Source organism: Terrapene carolina, unplaced genomic scaffold (assembly GCF_002925995.2).
Source record: "Terrapene carolina triunguis isolate 2854851 unplaced genomic scaffold, T_m_triunguis-2.0 Scaffold146, whole genome shotgun sequence".
Lineage (NCBI taxonomy): Eukaryota > Metazoa > Chordata > Testudines > Emydidae > Terrapene > Terrapene triunguis.
In genome coordinates, this window is record NW_020664497.1 from 572,441 (window position 1) to 592,337 (window position 19,897).

The 19,897-nt window shown below is 40.2% G+C and overlaps 1 pseudogene; it reads left to right on the forward strand.

Moving 5' to 3' along the window:
• The first annotated feature begins 2,916 nt into the window (after positions 1 to 2,916).
• The window catches only part of LOC112113769, a 17,636-nt pseudogene continuing 655 nt past the window's right edge, over positions 2,917 to 19,897 (forward strand).

Below are 19,897 nucleotides of genomic sequence, written 5' to 3' on the forward strand. Positions count from 1 at the left end.
TTTCTTGCTGCAAAGCCAGAATATGCAGTGTGCATTTGCTTAAAAGTTCTTAAAAACATTGGGACTTACATAGTCACAAAGGTTAAGGCCAGAAGGGACTGCCAGATCATCTGGTCCGACCTCCTGGACATCACAGGCCGTTAATCCCCACCCAGTTACCCAGTGTGGAGCCCAACAACCTGGATTAGACTCAGTATTACAGCCCTCAGGAGACTAAAATATTGTATGCTACAGTAGAGAATAGGAAAAACCAAGGGACACACATGCCCGAGAGGCTGCTGCAATGGCAAGCAATTGATTTGGTGAGCTGCACCCTGATTATCCTAGCAAGCAACCAATGCCCCACGCTACAGAGAAAGACAAAATCCCCTCCAGGTTCCTGCCAATCTGATCTGGGGCAGAGTTCCTCCCTGACCCCAGAAATGGTGATCAGTACAAGTCTGAGCTGACTGAGCATGTAAGAAAGATCCACCAGCCAACATCTGAGTGAGAGAATTCTCAGTACCATCTCAGAGTTCCAGCCTGCCCTTTTCAGTGTCCCATCTCCAGCCATGGCCCTTTTTGATGCTTCAGAGGATAGGTGGGGAAACAAACCTGAAATACATTGAGTGGGGGGAAATATTGCCTTCTGGACCTCTACTGAAAATCCCCTGAAGTCCTGAGGCATGAAATTTAGAAACACTTTCATCTGTACTTCGATATAAAAAATTACTTAGTATTATCTGAGCTGGCCACTTAAATGCATGCTAATAAATTAAATGCTGCAGCTTGATTTAACTATGTGTTGGTTGGGTAGAAGATTTTAAAAAATGAAAAATAGAGTGTGCTCTGTTGTTGAAGAAAGCTGTTCAAATAATTTCACTTCAATTATACATCAAAGTGTCTGGTGAGAGGAGGGAAGGTGAATAGGCCAAATAGTCAATGCAAGATGTTGCAACAGCAGGAGAATAGAATAAGTGACATTAAAAAGAGAGCCACTGGAAGAAGCTACTTAGGGGCCTGTTAAATCTGGTTAAAAACAAGACTGTTACTATTACAGTTTCTCCTAAATGAGGAAATAGTAACATAAATATAAACATTTGTAGGGGTCATAGGGGTAAATAATTATATACCAGGCAGTAGAAGCAAGTATGTTCTTAACAGAAGTTAGGTAGTTCTCTTGTCAAAGACAGAAGAGTTGTAATATTTCATTTGAAAATGAGTATTTTCCTCCTTGCTGTTGGATATTAGCTTCAACAATTAATATGAACTTCTGGGTTCTTAAGGCAATTTGCAAAAGGAAACCCTGTTCTGAGATGCAGAGATCTTCTGGTTTCAGAGGGGTAGCCGTGTTAGTCTGTATCAGCAAAAACAACGAGGGAGTCCTTGTGGCACTTTAGAGACTAACAAATTCATTTGGGCATAAGCTTTCGTAGGCTAAAACCCACTTCATCAGATGCATGGAGTGAAACATACAGTTGGCAGGTATAAATATACAGCACATGAAAAGATGTGGGGGAGGGATAGCTCAGTGGTTTGAGCAGTGGCCCCCTAAACCCAGGATTGGGAGTTCAATCCTTGAGGTGGCCATTTAGGGATCTGGGGCAAAAATCTGTCTGGGGATTGGTCCTGCTTTAAGCAGGGGGTTGGACTAGGTCCCTTCCAACCCTGATATTCTATGATTCTATGGGAGTTGCCTTACCAAGTGGGGGAGGCAGGTCAGTGTTAACGAGGCCAATTCAATCAGGGTGGATGTGGCCCATCCCCAGCAGTTGACAAGAAGGGGTGAACTATCAACTGTTGGGAATGGGCCACATCGACCCTGATTGAATTGGCCTCGTTAGAGCTCTTCTGCTAACTCACCTGGTGGATCCTATAACTGCAACCTTGAAGTTTAAATGGCCATGACTGTCTCTCTGTGGTAGGCTAGATAGCAGGGGAAACCCAGCAATAATCTGAATTGTGTGTGTGTGTGTGTGTGTGTGTTAAGGTAACTGCCAGGAAAGGGATAAATTTAGACCATATGCCATGTGTGTTTGTGTGTACTGCTAGCAGCAGAGTGGGAAAGCCACCTGATTAGTCTCCTCTTTCACTTTTTTAAAACAATAAATAAGGCTTGAAAGGATTTTCTGCTTGTTTGGGGGAGGAGGGAGAGAGAGTAGATTTTTTTTTTTCCAATTTAGAAACTTAAATCCAATTTAAGCTTTAAGACTCGATGACTGGATAATTTGTGAAAATTATGACATCACAAGGAACTAAAAGCTGAACAGCTGTGAGAGGAAAGAATTTTTAGTCAGACTGTTGAAAACATTTTTGTTTTTTGTTTGTGACACCATCTTTTTAATTTAGGTTCCTAATAACTTTTCTCCTGAGTGTTCATCTTTGTTTAAAAATATGCCTTCCCTTCAGTTAAGTTATGGGCGGTCACAGTGCCTGTCTCTGGACACCGTAAAAAGTGTTTTTCAGTAAACTCAGGAGAGACTTGACATTGCTGATACTTACTCATAATGTGTAAAAACTCATTCTGTACCATGAAGTACAAACCCAATTTGGGGAAAAAATCCTTTGTATAACAATCTTAATGGTAAAAACAAGATGATCCACTTGAGGATAAAGAAAGATATTGTACTTTGATCTCTGGAGGCACATGCTCTTGACTATAAAAAGCAAGGGAAGCCTAAGCAGTGGATCCATAGGGATGATGAGTATTTCCTGATCTTGAGTATCGCTAATTACATATTCCTTCTTGAATTGTTTTTAAAGTCTCTTTCCTTCCTGCAGGTCTCTTATTTGCCATGGCAGCCAACAGCCACCAGGTCCAAACCCATTCCCATCAGGAAACACTAAATTCTGTTTGCCATCGTCCCCTGAATCTAAACAGCCATCCTCTGTCTAAGAGCTCCTCAAGTCTGGCGTGCATTGGGCAAGTGAGTTCTGATGAAAGACAGAGCAACAAGCAAGATCTCAAGAAAAGCCTCAGTAGTACTGTCTGCCAAACACAGGTGAGCAAGAATGATGTTGGAAGTACCCCTAGTTCTGAATGGTCTTCCACACAGTCTGGAATGGTGGAAAGTTCGTCGGCTGTCAGAACAACGAGTGATCAGTCACCAGGTGATAATGTGCAGAACAGAGCTACGACTACAAATCGCTTCCTGACTGTTGACCAGACTCCAATATCCCTGGAAGGAAAGGACACTAAGATGCATGTCAAGAGTAGCACTGTTGAGAACATTTCTTCAGTCTGTGATACACACCAGCAAAGTATGAATAGAATGGAAGGACTGGAAGCTGCAGTCCAAAGAAGCCATTCTGACCTAACATGCAGTTGCAAGCAGCAGAGTTCTGTCACCCACATGGAAACCAGTGCCACACACTCTATTATAAGTTCTTGTAGCAGTAATTATGATACATCAATGCATAACACGTCTTTCCAAAGACCGAGATATGGCTCTGGAACATATGAAAATACTCCTAACTATCAAAACTGGGTGACTCAGATTCCCACTTCACATAGAGACCAAAAAGTGCCCACAAACAGCTTTGACAGTGGCGGTATAACACATAACACAACCATTTATACAGATCCTGGAACATTTCACACTGCTGTTCTAGGACCACACATGCCAGGAAGTGGTTTCCCAAACAGGACAATGTGCAGTCAATCAATTGGGCTTAGTCAAGGTGGCATGACTTACAATAATGTATCAAGCAGTATATACTCTCCCACAGTGATGACAATTCACAACAGCACTGCCCTACCCTGCAATGCAAGGCAGGATTCTGCTATGAAGATAGACGGCACTGTTTCTGCCTATTGCCATTCTTTGCCGATACCATCTCTTCAACTTGTTCCAAGGTTGGTATGCTCAGTTAGTGAATCGGGAAGAGAACAGGTAACTCCTGGATATTGTCAGTCCTTGCCTACTTCAGATATGATGACCTTTCCTAAACTGGTGTCATCTGTTAGTGAATCAGGTCTGGATGCAAAGCAAATCCTGAAATGCTGTAGTGTTCCCGAGGAGCATCTGTCACATGCTCAGCACTGCGTTCAACAGAGCAGAGCTCAACTCAAGGAAATGAAGGCTTCTTACATTGTGTTGCATGACCAGCAGTGTGCAGACATGATAATGAAGACTAAAGACACATGGACTATGACCTCTATGAATGACTTAACCAAAGAACTGAAATCTCCTCTTGAGTGCAAAGATGCAGAGGTACAAACCATTTCAACAATAGAATGCAAGTCTGTGGCCACAAGCCCATCTGTTGTAGCTGAAGGTCACTCTCATGTGTTCCCAGAGGTTAATTTAGAACATGACCAAGAGGCCCCAAAGTCTCCAGTACGGGAAGTGAGATGGGATGATGAAGGGATGACATGGGAAGTATATGGGGCAGCCGTGGACCCAGAAGTTCTTGGATTAGCCATTCAAAAACATCTTGAAATTCAAATAGAACAATTCCAGACAGAGCCTATAGAGCTCTCTAGGAAAAGTACTGAGGAGTCACCCCCAGCTAAAGAGGCAAAGAAAAGGCCATTTAGAACAATGATGCACTCTCTGAGACACCCAAGCTGCTGTGCTCGTTCCAATACTGTTGTGGAGTGAACATAGCTACATGCCTGCAACATTTAAACTGTCTTGTAAATAAACATTGAATCTTAAGACTTAACGCAGCTAGTGTGGACAATCCAGTCACTTTAGAATAGGGTGGGAAACTGTGAGTTGACATAAAATAAGAAACTCCAAGGAGATCTATTACCTGAGAACTCAACAAGAAACTCCAAGGAGATCTATTACCTGAGAAAGCAGAAGCCTTGTATATTTGTAGCTCCTTGACTTTTTTGTTTACTATAGTACTCCTCAGTTCTTGTGTATTAGATGTGAATAATATTACAAGCAATGATAGATCTTTTTTCTAAAAGACAGATCTTTTAAGGTCATGTTATTGTACTTTGTACTTTAATAATTTACAGTTAGGAAAACTTTTTAAAAATACAACTTACATTCCTTAGTGAAAATCCTATTACATTGAAACTCTTTGGGGAAATAGTATGCTGTTTTTAAAAACTATAACTTAATTGCATTTTAGACTTTACAGAGCCATAAATACCACTTTAGTAATATATAAAGGGCATAATATTAATTACACTGTAATTGCTATATAGTTAATGAATAAGAGCGATCTGTAATATAAATGTGCAGAGTAACTTCAATTCTGCTAGTCTGACTTCATTCTATACATCACATATGTCACAGACAATGTATAGATAGAAGACACTACTGCAACATCACTTAAATTAGTCTATATAGTTATAATGAATTACATAAGTATCCAAAGGACTTAGTGCTTGCAATGTAACTAAGACATAAATGTACAATATTACCAAAGATACCTATTGAATCATGAATGACTCATGTAATGTGAATTTTATCCTGAATAACTCTTTCTTACAAACACGACACAAAAAAAGTATCTCAGGCTAGTCTGTCATACTGTATCTATATTACAGATTATAAGTGGTCAGTTTGGTTTCCTGACATTAAATGTAATTTTTAGTGATTTCTGGATGTGCATCTACATTGAATTGTGATTTTTTTTTTAAATTGCATAAGTGATAAATATATAATCACGGGGATGCCCATTTGAATGTGTACAGTACACTAGCGGAGGGCCCATCCTGGGCAACTTGCCCTCCACCAACCTCGTATCCTCATTTGGCTGGAGTGAAACATGTTCCTAAAGTCAGGTTGTTGTTCATTTGCTTTTAATGTAATGCAAGTTAAACTATAAGGTTAAAATTTCCAGCTGATTGATTTGCCATGTGAACTGTAGGATCCCCTCTTCCCAAAATTTGTGTGTGTGTGTATGTGTGTACACACAAATTCTGGGAAATCATTTGAAAATAACGGGATAGTCCTGATCACTGTAATTTTTTCAAAATAATTGTAATAACTCCTAAAACAGTATTGGTATTGATTAGAAGAGAATTGTAAGCAGAAGAAGAGACCAATTAGGCTCAATGTCTCTTAAACAATGGTACTCTGCTATACAATGTAGAAGCTAGTACTACAACCACTAGGTTATATAAACCACTTCAGTGAATAAACCTATAGTACAGTACTGGCACAGATTTGCTACTACAGTACCAATATCTGATCATCACTGTAGGAGAAAAATAAACAGCAAATGAAGCAAGGCAATCAGGTCAATGTCTTGCTAATCAAAAAAAACCCCAGATGCTCCCCTATTTTGGGCATTTCAGGTCTTTAGGCTTCTAATTGAGTCACTGTGGCTTGTTAACAAAATATAGCGTGTGCCTCTGAGGATTTCCTTTGCTTTTGGAAAGGATTAAAATAGAAGAGATTTTTAATGGGGATTTAGGAAAACTAAAATATTCATCTGAATATTAACTCTGTGAATGAAATATGACAACTGCCTCTTTTTTTTAAAGGCATCATAGCACAGAATTTTGGGTTCACTTTGGATGTGGTCTTTGGAAAGTTACTTTTGGCATTTTGAATCTAAATGCCTGTCAGGTAACACGTTAATTGAATCTTTTCAGTTTTTGACCACTGTACAAAATTATTGTTGTGAATGTTCATGGAACTGGGGTTAGATTTATCAGAGACAGAACTGTAGTTTTTGACTTCTGAGTTCTAATGACTTGGAATGCTGTAGATTCAGGCTTGTCTGCATTTAAAATTTAACTAACAGCTTTTGAAAGAGATTTGGCACCAAATGTATGTTCCAAAAACCAGAAGATGCTACTCTGGATAACAATTGGTGCTGACCTGTCTAGATGCTGGGGAGAAGGGCATGTTGGAACTATCAAGATAGCTCCTAGTCACGAAGTAATAGTGGCTAATTAATAAATTTTAGAGAATGGTAACTTAGCACTAGAAGGACCAACTAGTATCTGAACACATGGATTCTGGATGGCTCACAGCTTGCTTAAAGTGTAAGTTATAAAGCTGTTCCCTTCTAAGTCACTGGTTCAGATCTAGCCCAAATTGGTGTTGACTGAGAATAGGTATTACCTGTTGTGGGTGTTTATTAGGTAGCGTATGTGAAATGAGTTATCTTAGTCCAGTTACCAATAAACAAGTATCAATATCATTAAATCTGCTGTTTGCAGTCTTGGAGAAGAGGCCAAGAACTGAATTAGCCCCTCTCTCACCTATTGAAAGTGGCCCCTGAAGATCAGTATTAGAGATGCATTGGGCTGAGCAGTGAAGAAGAAACTTGCAAAATAACCATCTGTGCTGTACCTGTTCTTGGTTGGAGTTCTTTGATCTCCAAGACTTTCATGAGCACTAACCAGGCTCCAGTTTTTTTGAGAGACAACAAATAACACCAGCACTTACTAAAATAATAAAAATAAAAAATATTCCTGTTGATCTTTTTTAATCTGGCCCTGGGATTATAAACCATATACTCTGATCTTGGTGCACCAGGATCTGCATGTGTAACTTCCAGGACGCCAAGATAAAAATTTTCATCCCCAGAGGCTCCACTTGCCTTCATGTGAAAGAATGCAAACTGGCAATGAACTCAACAGAACCTGGTATTCTGCCTCCCAGTGTGACTAATTGCTGGTGCTTCAGAGGAAAAGAATCCCTACTCCCTATAAGGCAACTAGCCAGTTGTTCAAAGCCCTATGTGTTTGGGGAGGCATTTCTTCCTGCCCTTCTTATAATCTGAAGCCATAAGAAAGGATCATTTCTGTGGTGACAGGCCCAAGTACAAACCATCTTACTCAGACAATTATTTAGCTTTTTTGTAAATCCAAGCAAATAGTGTGATTTTGTAAATCTGCCAGTAAGTGTGGTGAGGTAAGGGGTCCTTGGTGGGACAGAAAGTTGTTCCTTGTTAAAATTACAGGTCTGTCGCATCTTACGCTGGGGTTACGTTCCGCAGTCAGCGCGTAAAGCGAAAATCGCATATAGTCAAAATTACATTGAGTGTAATGGCGGGCAGAATCACCCGCACTACAGGTACAGTATTAAAATTGTTGTTTTTCTCTTTTGGTTTTGTTTTGTTTTTGCCGATCGCGTAAAGCTGAAATCATGCATGTTAAATGTGCGTAAGATGCGACAGACCTATAGAACAAAGTCATGTAGTTCTTTGTAGGAAAAACAGTTTGGGGGAGGGTGCAGCTAAGTTTTACTTAGCCCTGGTCTACACTACGAGTTTAGGTCAAATTTAGCAGCGTTAGATTGATTTAACCCTGCACCTGTCCACACGACGAAGCCATTTTTGTCGACTTAAAGGGCTCTTAAAATCGATTTCAGTACTCCTACCTGACGAGGGGATTAGCGCTGAAATCAACATAGTCGGGTCGAATTTGGGGTAGTGTGGATGCAATTCGACAGTACTGGCCTCTGGGAGCTATCCCAGAGTGCTCCATTGTGACCGCTCTGGACAGCACTCTCACGGTCACCTATGCTGATCAGCTCGCCACACTGGCCAAACAGGAAATTAAATTCAAAAGTTCATGTGGCTTTTCCTGTCTACCTGGCCAGTGCATCTGAGTTGAGAGTGCTGTCCTCTGAAGGAGAAATAAAAAGAGGGAAACATTAATAGGAGTTACAAACTTAGAGCCAGATTCGTGACTGGTGTAAATTGGCATAGCTCCGATGAAGTCAGTGCACTTTCAGGCACTTGAAGTCCAATATGTACTTTGGGCAGGTCTACACTTCGAAAACAACTGAGTTGTAAGATGCATTAACAGTGTCGACGCTCCAAAAGTCGACGCTAGCCTCAGTACTGTGGACGCACTCTGCCGACTTAATGCGCTTATTGGGGACACACACAATCGACTGTATAAAATTGCTTCCTAAAAAATCTACTTCTATAAATTTGACCTAATTTCATCGTGTAGACACTCAGTCTTACTACAAGATTGGGAGCCAGAAATTCCTGAGTTCTAGTCTTGGAACTGACCCTTACGTTCTCTGTGACTTGGGCAAGACACTGCTCTCATGAGTTTTCCCAACTGTGAAGGTAATACTTGCAACTGTTCCTTGCAGCCATGTTGAGGTGATTAATTCATGGTTTCAAAGCTCTTTGAAAATGAAAAATCCTATATTAGTGTTAAGTAGTATTGTTAATTGGACAAAAGGGGTGGGAGAAGAATGGTTTATTAGATGGAAATCAATCCTTTCAGTAAACCCTTACAGTGTGGGCTGAATAACCATACAGAACTCTTCATAACACCAGTCATTTATGTCCTGCTTTCTTGGGTAGGAAGATAGAGATGATGGGGTTTATTTGGTTTAAAAATTACATTTTTTTTTCACTTTCTTCAGTAAAATAGTTTTGAAATGAAGGGATCAATTAAAAACCAATGTCTGACCCACATCTGTTCAAAGTCTCACCCCCTTAATAGTTCATGTTGCTAGATCCATCTAATCATTTGAGGATAAGAAACTGGTGATTGTAAGTGTCTCTGGGCAGAGCCCTTGTTTTTTCAATATGCCTGTAACTACTGCACACCCTTGTATCACTACGGACAATGAAAATGAGTAGTGTTGTCTAGCCCCCTGTGTTGAATTGGAGATTCTAAATAGGCTAGCTCTGCAATGGGGCAGAAAGGTAACAGGATGTGTGTTCATTTTGCATAGAGAGTGTAATTTGTAGATGAACAAGATCTATGTGTTTTTCTCGTTTGGAAAGATGAAATGTCAGTCTTGCAGCTAAAGACATTGGTTGTTTTAAGACTGAATGTTCTCCTCACCATCACCACCACTTTATAAAATGAGAGATTCAGCCTCCTGGCCTAGAGAGATTCCAACTGCCATTGGGAAGTACTGTACAACTGGTTCATTTCCTCTTCCTGTCGCCCCCTTTCAGGGCTGACATGGGCTTGCAGAACTGAAGCCCCTGTTAGGAAAAGAAAGCCCCAAAGAATAACGGGATTTAATTAATAAAAGAAAAACTTAGGTTGAATATCAGAAAAAGCTTTCTTATGGTTAGAGCTGTTAGACTGTGGAACATCCTCTCCGGGGAAGTGCTGGATGTCCAATCTCGTCACATATTTAACTCTTGTCTGTATCAGATCAAGAAACACACTCGAAGGCTTTGCTGCAGTTATTCAAAGGTACAGTTTCTGCCTCTCTAAAGCTCTAGAAATGCTGGGTCTTGAGCTTACAGTCATCACATGCAGAAGGGTCAATGCATTCAGATAGCAGAGTACTAAGCTGCAGTCTGTAAGTCTTTAGAAGCATTAATCCCAACTAATATGTGACCTAAACAGATGCCATCTATCTTATTATCAGCCTTCCATATATGACAGAATACATTGCTCAAACAACATTTCAAGGGAATTTTAAAAAGGAAGGGAATAAACACGAATGAGGAAATGATGCCAACAAATCTTAACCCTCTTCCAACCACATACTGTTTTTTTACTGGCAAAAAAGCAACCCCAGCAACAATTAACCACATGGTGTTGCAAGCTGTTCAGCCTCATAAGAAGAGATTTTGTCCCCTATGCGGTTAAAGGTAGCGTAATTTAATGAATCTGGGTCAAGAGCTTTCAATGAATTAAAGTGTGTTTGTCTTACTTCATAGAAAATAGGTTCCCTAGCCCCATCTGCTGCTCAGTGGTTGGATCTGCCACTCATTTTTATCAAGCAATAAAAATTCAATGGCTTCCTTCATGTGAGCTTGTAAATCATTAATCATAAAGTGGATGTTGGACCAAAATTCCCTAAACATACAACAGTACCTTGCAGAAATGCCCGTTTTGTTTGTTCCTTCCAGTGTAAAACTGCTGATGAGAACCACCCTCCCACAACCAGTCATAACAAGAATGCTAACCACAGGCAGAACCATCCAGACCTTGGTGTTTTGATCTGTCCTGCATTGTTTTACTGTATTTATCATGAAAGTAACAACAAGCAGTGGTGTTTATGGTCCTGTCCCTCCAGTGTCATGTTCAGTAATGACACTTGTGCTGCAGTACAAAAATTCAGTCTCTCTTCTTTACTCATCTGATCAAGTTCTTGGCAATGATTGTAGACGGTTTGCTTATGCTGCTGTTAGTGCTTTCTTTAGCACAAGCATCTTCACTCCAGAATGCACGTCATCCCAAATTCCTGAACATCGGTAAGTTGACACTACATGATCTCTGTTTTTTGAAAAAACTATTAAACAGGCTAATGCCATTAGCCAGTGGATTTTAATTCAGCAGATCCTGTGCACATGCTTAAACTTGTTTGATAAGCTCGTTCCTTTCCTGTTTAATAGTGCTCTCTGTTGCCAAATGTTCCCCTTTCTCTGCATCTGCAAGATATCTACTATAAATATGACTTTATTAGTGCCATAACACTGTTGGCTGTTGATACCAAACCCTAATGGCTGCTCTCTAGAAACTGGCAAAAAAACATCAACCAGATAATAATAGTAATAATTAATACCATGAGGTGAAACAGGCACCTCGGGTCAAATTAGAAGGAGCTATTTGGGTTCCATGGGGATTTCTTTGGTCAAGTGTTCAGCAACCCCATCTAAAAGCCCAAATAAGTCATTTTCTTCTGCTCCTAGTCAGAAGTTGCCATTTCTGTTAATATTTTGAAAGCCCCATTTTAAAAGGGAAGTCTTGGAGACTCCAATCGCGGCACTGACACCTGGCAAGATTGTTTGAGGGATGCACCTGATTTACACAATGGAACCAATTGTGTGACTAGAGATTGGAGGATCAGGCTCCTGATGTAGGGTGGGCTATTTTTAAACACCCAACTTCATACTTTTAATTCACATTTCTTCAAACCTGTCAAGGGCATTGGTCCCTATTGCTGGGTGCATCCATGGTAAATATGAAGTTTCTGAAAGATGCAGCTTGAGGTATCTGAGTGCAAATTTACAAGAATGTGTCCAGTTAATGATATGTAACATAAAACCAGTAAAACATCTGAAAATCTTCTCACAATAAGCTACTGTATCTCCAAAGTAGTCAAACAGAAAGTGATCACACATTCCAGAGAAACAATCATCTGTAAATTAAGAAGCAAAAGGAATTGTGGCCCAAAAGCAAAGTAGTCATAGACATTTGAAAATAGCAGGTTTGGGTGTATAAACTAATAAGCTCACACAATAAACTCTTCCATGTATTTATTGATCTATTTGAAGTTTTAAAATCCATTAACTTTTTTACTATTCCTATACATGCATGCATAATTGTACAAAAAAGAGTAATATGAATACAAGGCTGGTGAATACAGTACATTGTTAATGATTGTCATTTTACCCCATTTTTCCAAATTCTCTGCATGTTTGAGTTGCATGCTCCATCTTTCCAGAATCAGCCTACTACTGTTAGAATATGATCTTGGGGACTTCCTTTATTTATCTGTATATTTTAGATTGGCCAACAAACTGTGGTGTTCCATATTTTCAACCAAACACAGTGGAGAGGATTATATCGGGCAACGAAGTAAGGCCACATTCTTGGCCTTGGCAAGTCTCATTACAGGTAACAATGACCTTTAGACAGAGGAACAAACCTAGCTGTCCTTCGTCAATACAACATTTTTATTGAAGTCAATAATACAGTTATTAAGAGTGTGTGTGCAACCAAGCAAGTGACTGTAACTTGTGTCTCTATATTGTGCCACATGCTTCTCCTACTGAAGTCAGTGGTAAAATGTATGTAAAGTATGCTTTTCACATAGCTTTTAATAAAGGGATTGTGGTCTAAGAACTATTTATATAATTTTATATATAATATAAGGAGTTTCTTATGGTTGTAAAATATTTGTGAGCTACAATATGTAGCCATCAAACCTGAATTGAAGTATACTTTCCAAAATGTTGGTGGAAGCACATTTAATTTAGGTTTTAGCCACCCCAATCCCCCTCAAACCAACTCTCTTTAATGGCCCTGTATATTTAACAGTAGGAGGACTGGCCACTTTCAAAATAAATTCTAAAACCAAGAATTGTATAGCAGCTTCATGGGAAAATAATTTCCTAGAAAATAATGAAGACTTGATTACAGATGCAGGGAAAAAGGATGAAATAGAAAGAAGAGGGATGGAGGGTATCTCTGTATGACATTGGTGAAAATACAGAACTTCAAGACAGCAACACATTTTCATCATTAGTAAGATCATCTGTTTTGTATCTAAACAAAGTAGATCGGTATGTGACTGAATTATTCCACCAAGATAAAAAATGGAGACCATGTTCTCATTCATCCAGAAGGAGTCTTTTATAAACTGGTTTCTCCAGAACTTCTAACTCAGATAGTCCTCTACTTTCCACCACTGATACATTTTTCTTGGCCATCAGAGTAGATTATATTTCTGCAGGAGAAAGCTCGGTCAGGGAAGAGAATGGGATGTATATATAAAGAATCAATAATTGAAGTGTGGCTGACATCTGATAATTTGGACGTGGAAATGGATAACATGCATGGGCAAATTAAGTTAAAAGTAACATAATATCCTATGGTTTAAATAAAATGAGAGATAACTAGCTGTGTTAGGATTCACAAACAAAACACAAAGGAGTCTTCAGTGCAAGATTTTTCCATCCTTGTCTTCCATATTAATATTGTTACCCTCCATGTGTTTACTGCAATGTTGGAAGAGGAACCAGTAGGGAGATGCAAAGAGGAGGGAGATGTGATGAGAACAACAAACAAGGTAAATGATCCTTGCAACATTGTTTTGAATAGACTTGAGGGGTGGGGCAATAGGGCTGGCTTCAATGCTAGACAAGACCAAATTACAGTAGTAAAACATAATAATGAGGGCTTGGCAGTCTGGACTACAAATATCTCCATAATTATTGCTTATTAGTTAACAGTGGTTTTCACTACCCCATCTTTATTCCACAATGGCATTAGCAGACAGGTCTTTCTTAACAATTCTTTAGCATCATTTTACACGCAGAAAAAAGAATGCTGGGATAAATATATTTCTTCCACAACTGCTAGTAACACATATTGCTCAGTAGAGGGCACTATTACACCACCATTAGTTCATCCATTCCTTTCATGTGCCCAAGAATGAAATCTCCTCTGACATAAATTTCTATTATTTTCTAACTTTATTTTTCTTTCTAGGTTTGGACTAGAACAAATAGCAAATTTATTCATGTTTGTGGAGGGACTCTCATTCACAAAAGCTGGGTTCTCACTGCTGCCCACTGCTTCCAGAAGTGAGTTTTACATTTGCAGTTTTTGCTTGAGTTCTTGGAGGTTATGGAATATATTTTTGTAAACTTATTACCACTAAAAGGAGAAATAAGTGCAGAATTAGATGTATTCTGTACTTCAGCCATTGTGACTCAGAGCCACCATGAAAAGAGACACATCAGAAAGACTGATAGAAATTGATCAAGGGAAATTGTGCACACTAGTGGGGTGGTTCTTAAATTTACTCCTGGGGCATTCTACACCAAAAATATAAAAATGCTGTGCACAATATTTTAAAATTCTGCAAATTTTATTTGTCAAAATAACACTACATAATCACGCCAGTTTCAATTATTTTGATAATTTATTTCAAAATACCTGTCAGCAGGTATGTCTGTAACAATACAGAGACACAAAAATTCCCCCAGGAGTAAAGAAACCCTATGACAACCCAGGGTACATCTACACTTACCGGAGGGTCCGGCGGCAGGCAATCGATGTTCTGAGATCGACTTATCGCGTCTAGTGAAGACGCGATAAAATCGATCCCTGATCGCTCTGCCGTCGACTCCGGAAATCCACCGCGGCAAGAGGCGGCAGCGGAGTCGACGGCAGCGCGGCAGCGGTCGACTTTCCCCCGTCCTCACAGCCAGGTAAGTCGACCTAAAATATGCAACTTCAGCTACGGTATTCACGTAGCTGAAGTTGCGTATCTTAGGTCGACCCCCAGCTGTAGTGTAGACCTAGCCCCAGTTCCTGTTTCTCTGTCCCCTTCCCCACCCACCAGAGCACAGCGGAGGGGGTGGGGGATGGTAACCCACAACCCCTCCCCCTCAGAGCGTAGCTGCAGGGCCCCCCCAGCCAATACATCCGAACCCCCTCCTCCCCAGAGCCCAGCCGTGGGGCCCCCTAGCCCAGACACCTGCCTCCCTACCCCCTAAAGCCCAGGGATCCAGAGGAAGAAACAGCCTGATGCTCTGTCCCAGGTTTTCATGGAGTTTCCTGCGCACTGCCCTCTCCTTCCCCCAGGGCATGCTGGGAACTGCAATTGCCAGGAACCCTCTAGCTCTCTCCCTCTCCCCCGCAACAGTATCTTCTATGTGTGAGCTGGGCACTGCCAGGTCCAGCAGCCCTAGTGGTGGCTAGCAGCACTGCAGCCCATTTCTGTGGGGCAAAGGAAATTCTGTGCGCATGTTAATTTCTGCAAAATTCTGCATTGTGCAGTGGTGCAGAATTCCCCCAGGAATATAAACTGGGGAACATAACCTAGAAATTAGGGTGTTAATAGCAAAAGAAAAATCCATCAAAATGCAAAAGATGATAACCATGGGGTATTGCTTAGGAAAATATTTTGAAAGAAAGCATATAAATGAGGTCAAAAGAACTTCTAGTTTTATTACTTGGATTGAGAAATATACCATTGCAAGAAGGAATAAAATCAAGCAAATATGGATTTACCCAGTTCTTAAAATGTCTTGCTTTCTGCAATCAATATTCCACACTTGTTTTTGAACAAACAAAAAAACACTATTATTCTTTCATATAATGATACAGAAAGCAGTTATTTTCTGTACTTGGTAAACTTTCTTTGTATTTAGTATTCCTTTTCTTGTACCATGCATGATAATAATCTGTGAATGTGTCACACATTTGGTAACTCCCCTTTTAAAATAATTGTAATGTAGTTTTTAGTTTATACAGTATAGAGAAACCATGCAGGTGAAGTACAGTGTAAAACAAGTAACAATAGAAACTAATGCAATTGATCTTGTTCAACAATAAGTCATTCCAACTATTCAATAAGTTACAGTCTAACTAAGAAAACTTCAAACTTTCTGAAAAATATCTGGCCAACCTCCTTGCCAGTATGTAATTTGGTGTAAGATTAAGATTCACCCTATTTCAAAGACCCTGTGTAAAGCTCGTGCCACTTAAGCTGCACAGTGGCAAAGCTTGACAGATTCAGTAGCTAGAAATCCCATGTAAAGCTACAAGTCCTATGTCCTGCCCATAATTAGAGCAGAGAGGGAATGAATTCCATTCTCCCCAATCCTCATTTAGGCCTCAACTCAGCAAGGTACTTAAGCATGTACCTATCTTTAAGCACAGGATTAGTCCCAAAAAATACTTTGCTGAATCAGAGCCAAAGTTTCTGGTATAAAGCACATTTACTCAGGAGGAATGCATTTTACCCTAAAGAAATGTATAAAATTCATTCCTTTTTCTCAGTCAACTAGAAATGGTACTGAATCTTTGATGCAAAACCTTGTTATACATTCATGTGCAATGTCCAAAGGTGAAGGACAAGTGCACTAAGCCTCTAAACCTGCTTTTTATTGTTGTATTTTATAGATACCTCCTAAACATCTATAATATGTTTATTCCCACTGTATATGGAGGCCTGCTGTAAATAATGATGCATTGTTTCCTCCTGCAGTGAAGAGTCAAACTGTATCTTTGCTGCTGTGAAACACCAGGCAAGCTGCTCTTTACTCTTCTGCTCAGCAGAACCCTCTAAACTAATTTCTAATCTACTTTTATGGCAGGATCTCATTTTTCATCATAAACACACCTTCACTCATTTCAGCAGGCTACCATTTTGCACTTCTAAACAATGTCATTTTAAACTCACAACGTTTGATATAACTGTCATGCTAATTTGGGGTAAACAGCCTTCTGGTCAATTATCAGAGGGGTAGCCGTGTTAGTCTGAATCTGTAAAAAGCAACAGAGGGTCCTGTGGCACCTTTAAGACTAACAGAAGTATTGGGAGCATAAGCTTTCGTGGGTAAGAACCTCACTTCTTCAGATGAGTGTGGGGAGTATTGCACATAATAATCAAGTGGAAAAAACTCATTAAAAAGAGGGCATTAGGTTCAACATAATGAGACCCTATGTTATTTTAATTTTTTAGAGGAAAGGTAGAAGATGCAGCAAATTGGCGAATTCTCCTGGGCAAGCATAACCTTAATCGTACCGAATCCACAGAGCGAGTCTACCGTGTGAAGCGAATTTATCGGCATGAGCGTTTCCGCTACCCTCACCTAAACGAGCTGGATTATGACATTGCCTTGGTCAAGCCTGTAGAAGACATTTTAACAAACCATTTTATTCACTATGCCTGCCTGCCAAAGAGAGACAGAACTCTTCGTCCAGGACAATTCTGTTGGGTGACTGGATGGGGGGACACAAGAGGTACTTCTGAGTGCTTCCCGTAGCACGAGTTCAGGGGTTAGACTTCACCAGTCTGTGGAAAGTGCATGCCTATCAGAGACCAACTTTTAGCCAGTTACTCTTTGAAATTCCAATGATATAGAGGAGGCTTCTTTTAAAAACACATAGCAATATAGGCAGGATGCCTTCCTATGTGCTGAGGCACAAGAAAACCAAATAGCTTCCATTGCTTCTGAAGTGCAAGTACCTAGTATAACAGCACTTCCTGAAATAGGTGACTGACTTATTCTTTTAAATGTTACTGTTATAACAGTATAACCATAGCACCTAGGAGTCCCAGTCAAGGACAAGAACCCTAGGTACTGTATAAACACAGAACAGTCCCTGCCCCAAAGAGCGTACGTGACATATGGTAACAGTTAGTGCCCATGCTACCACACGTCTGAATACTTGCACAGCTAAATCTTTCAACAACCATTCAGATTTTATTCTGAGGTTCTTCCCTGTTCTCATGTTAATGTACATATGTATTTATTTATTTTATATTTGGGGAGCACATTTGAGGTTCCAATCTGTATTACAGCCCCATTGTGTTAAGCACTGTACAAACATCTGTGATACAATCCTTGCCCCAAAGAGTTTATATTCTAACTAATGCCCATGAAAAGTGCCAGACTCTTTAGTCCTGGAGGCTGACGTCTCCTTATCTGCAAAACAGATAAAACATGGACAGCAGCAGTACAAACCTCCCTCTACTGCCCTGCCAAAATACCATGACCCTGCCCAGGGATGAATGAATAGTTGGATCCTTTTTCCCAGCTGCAAACTGTGACAATAGATTGTGGGGAAATGCAGTTGCATAGTTGACTATACTTGTGGAATAGACACACACACATCTGACTATTTAAAACAAACAAACAAAATCAGAATTAACAAATCGGAAACAAAAATAGAATGGTAGGAATCTTTTAATCTGGAACATGGTAGACCCAAGTTCTTGTAACTTGTACATGAATACTGTTAAATTGCATTCCATGTTACTTGAAATGTTCATATTTAGAATGGAAATGTTTTTCATGTTCCCTTTTCTTATCTGTTTTATCTATTTAAGGTGGGAAAGAAAACCTGGCTTTGTCTGAGGTTTTGAACCAGGCCAAGTTACCAGTCATAGATTACAGTACATGTCGCCTAAAGAAGTTCTGGGGAGACAGAGTTCGGCAGTCAATGCTCTGTGCTGGATTCATGGACACTGGGGAGCCTCCTGCTGCTTGTCAGGTACAAAAATCAGCTGTTAATTCCAACTATGAATGAAAACATCAGGCTGTTCAGTACAGGGGTAGCTAACATAGTTTGTAGCTTTCTAAAAAATGGCCTGTTGCTGCCCCTGTCTTTAAAGAGAAGTGTGTGTGGCCTGTGACGATTATACATCTCCATATGCAAGGGTCCACACTGCATGCTAGGAAATGTAGTTTCAAGGGGCATACTTCCATGTTCAGGATAAAGGCTGTTTATTGTTGTTGTTTTGCCTGTTAAATACATTTATTTACCGAGGAGAAATCACAGCTGTTTTCTCAACAGAAAATTGGCATCATTAAATCAGTAGCTTCTCTGTTAAAAGCAATTAAGATGATTAAACATGGTACTTAGTAGGACAAAGTTTGGACATCCCTCATCCAATTGCAGAGAAATAGTTTTAAAGCAGTGGCATAGATTAGGATTGTCAAAGGCCTCAAATTACAGGAAATTGTCCTGATTTTCAGAATTAGTCCTGTATCCTGATTTCAATAGTAGCAAGGGGGTGGGGGGGAAGGAGTGGGAGTGAGAATCGGGAAGAGATTATTTTAAGCCCATTGCAGTATATGGAAAAATGTTCATAGCTGTATATATCCTTAGAGAAAAGGTTGCTAAAAAATGCCCAAAACTGCTGCAAAGGAATCTCTTGTCAAAAGCTTGTGTATTATCACTTTTTGACTAGTCTAATTAAAGGTATTTAACTTTTCCACCTCTTTGTATTATAATGAGTGAAAGATATGTACCAATTCCCAGGTAATTTCTAGGAATATATTATTTAATATATTTAATGATGATTTTTGGTCAGGCATTATTTAGGGGAATTAAAAAATTATTTTATTTTTGGATGTGGGAAGACTTGGGGAGTGTTAATTTTTAGTGCTTGTGAAAAGTGACTGATTGGTAGCCCTGGATACTGAAGTTCTTTGTACTTCCCATAGATCAGCTACAGCACAAGCAGCTGTAGTGCAAACTTCCCTACACAGTGCTGTCAACATGCCCTTTAACCTCTCTGGATGCATCCCTTCAAGAATTACTAAAGTAATTGGCTCATTGACTTATGCCAGGGGTGGGCAAACTAAGGCCCATGGGCCAGATCCGGCCCATCAGAGCTTTGGATCCGGCCTGTGAGATTGCCACCCCTGGGGCGCCGTGGGAACCCGCACCGCTCCTGGAAGCAGCCGGCACCATATCCCTGCAGCCCCTGGGGAAGGGGAGGCAGAGGGCTCCGCGCGCTGCCTTCGCCTGTGGGTACCTCCCCTGAAACTCCTGCGGCCAACGGGAGCTTCGGGGGAGGTACCCACAGGCGAG